Source organism: Octopus sinensis, linkage group LG10 (genome assembly GCF_006345805.1).
Source record: "Octopus sinensis linkage group LG10, ASM634580v1, whole genome shotgun sequence".
Lineage (NCBI taxonomy): Eukaryota > Metazoa > Mollusca > Cephalopoda > Octopoda > Octopodidae > Octopus > Octopus sinensis.
The window spans coordinates 58205972-58208471 of record NC_043006.1 but is presented as its reverse complement, the minus strand read 5'-3'; the positions used below and the strand labels follow the sequence as shown (position 1 = coordinate 58208471).

Sequence of the window (2500 nt, the reverse complement as noted above, 5' to 3'; positions counted from 1 at the left end):
ATCATTATTATTATTATTATTATTATTATTATTATTATTATTATTTATGGTTTCCTTTCATAGTACCGGGCATCATCCGGAGGCTAAGAGTAGCAAGGGCACTTCTGCTTTACTATGCATGCTAACATTATTACCACCTTTATTCTATTTTAGATGGCGAGTGCTTTCTTTAGTATATGAGCTGTACCCATTAAGGTTATCTTTTGTAGTTCACGGAGAGTGGAGTTACCAAGGAGTTGCTTAATATACTTCTCAGCTCCCTTCTTTATCATCCCCAATGCACCAATTACTACTGGTATTATCGTAGTACTAAGCTTCTACATTTTTGTGATTTCAATTTGTAGATCTTTATAGTGAGAAAGCTTTTTGTATTCCTTCTTTGGGACATTTTGATTTTGTGGGACAAACATATCTATTAAGAGACAAGTTCCTCATTTTTATGCTATGAGTTGCACACACACACACACACACACACACACACACACACACACACATGACGTAGCTGTGGGGCAAGAATTTGCCTCCTAACTACACGGTTCCAGGTTCAGTCACACTGCGTGGCACCTTGGGCAAGTATCTTCCACTATAGTCTCAGATTGACTAAAGTTTTGTGAGTGGATTTGAAAGCCCGTCGTATATATATATATATAGGATCTTTTCAATTCTGAAGCCAGGACCACAGATCTTTCTACTTAACTAAATATTCTGAAACTTCGTATGCTGATAGAGTCTAGCAAAAAAAGACACAGGTTGGAACTAGTTTATTTGAGAAAAATCTATTTTATGACTTTAATCGTAGATTAAAACTGCGAATTTTAACCAATCAGATTGTTTGTTTTCATGTGTAAAACTTGACTGCATTCTATTAGTGTGACGTAGAAAGCGCTTTTGTGACGTACTAACGTTCGGAAAACTGTAAACAAATACAGAACGTAACGGCAGACGAAATACGGCTACGCATTTCGCCCGGCGTGCTAACGTTTCTGCCAGCTCTTTGCTTTTTTAATATTAAATTTCTTGCCTTTTGCACAAATAAATACAATAAGTGAAATGAAACACATTAGCTTAGAAACGAAATCTTGTTAGAAGCCTCGTCACTGAGATGCCACTTCTTAATAGCAAACGAAAGCAAGTACTAACAGAATGGAAACATTTTCAATTTAATACATGTGGCTTATTAACTAGTTTTAAATATTGTTATTAGAAGGTGGCTGACTATAGGATCCTGGAAACATGAGTACGTTAAATAATTAGAAGGAGATTTCACGGAGACATGCGGCTTGTTTACATTTAAGATGTTTAATACGTCACCAAATTGGTGGTCGAGACGGAGTAAATAAAATAAAGCCGAATGACGGAATATCATTGGTTAAAATTCTAATTATTAAACAACGTTAAACTTAGAAGTTACAATTCCGTTTTCATTCTGGTTTACAATTAAGTTTACTTTTGACACATTCTACCAGTATACGAAGTTTCAAATTGTTTGGTTCAGTAGGAAAAATTTGAAAAAACTGGCTTCAGAATTGAAAAGATCCTATATATATATATATATATAATATATATATATATATATATATTATATATATATGTATGTATGTATGTATATAATTGAAAAAACACGTGTGTGAATTAACACGTATCTGTACGTATAGGCCGATACTTAATGGTCAGCTAAGGACAACCGCATGAGCAACCAACCATAAAGAACAAATCAACATTACAAAGAAATCAAATGCCAATCACTTTAAGAGTAGCAGAATCACCATCCCACTACATCTACACATTGAAAGCAGTTTCCCAACGGCCCTTCAGCAACAACACAGCCTGATAAGCTCAGTGACAACTTCTAAATTCAGGTCACGACAGAGATGTTCTTGAAGCCGAGGATTGTGAGCTTACGGAGACAATAATTACATATCGCCTGACGAAACACGCCCAGATCTCATAATGCAGGGAAACAGTTGCACAATCAAGTACCTGCGCGCCCGGAGAACTACAATTATAGCGATTAAAAAATAAATCTCCAACCCTACTCCTTCTTGTTGACTCCAATTTTTTCAATTATCTATTCACATACGACAGATGCCCAAACGCAAACCAAGAAGTACGTATAATACTACTGCTGGATAGCACAGGGTAAATCTGATGGTGGAGAGCTTTATACTGTATCTACTACTTTCTTAACAGAATATACCATACCATATATATATATATATATATATATGAGCTTACGATCGTGAGGTTGTGAGCTTGAATCCCGGACCGGGCTGCGTGTTGTGTTCTCGAGCAAGGCACTTTATTTCACGTTGCTCCAGTTCACTCAGCTGTAGAAATGAGTTGCAACGTCACAGGTGCCAAGCTGTATCGACCTTTGTCTTTCCTTGGATAACACTGGTGGCGTGGAGAGGGGAGGCTGGTATGCATGGGCGACTGCTAGCCTTCCATAACAACCTTGCCCGGACTTGTGTCTAGGAGGGTAACTTTCTAGGTGCAATCC

At 37.1% G+C, this 2500-nt stretch overlaps 1 protein-coding gene across 3 annotated transcripts in view; it reads right to left on the bottom strand.

The window, feature by feature from the left end:
- Nucleotides 1-2500, bottom strand: part of LOC115216759 (aquaporin-8) — a 48668-nt gene that overhangs the window by 19216 nt on the left and 26952 nt on the right. The window lies entirely within an intron of this gene.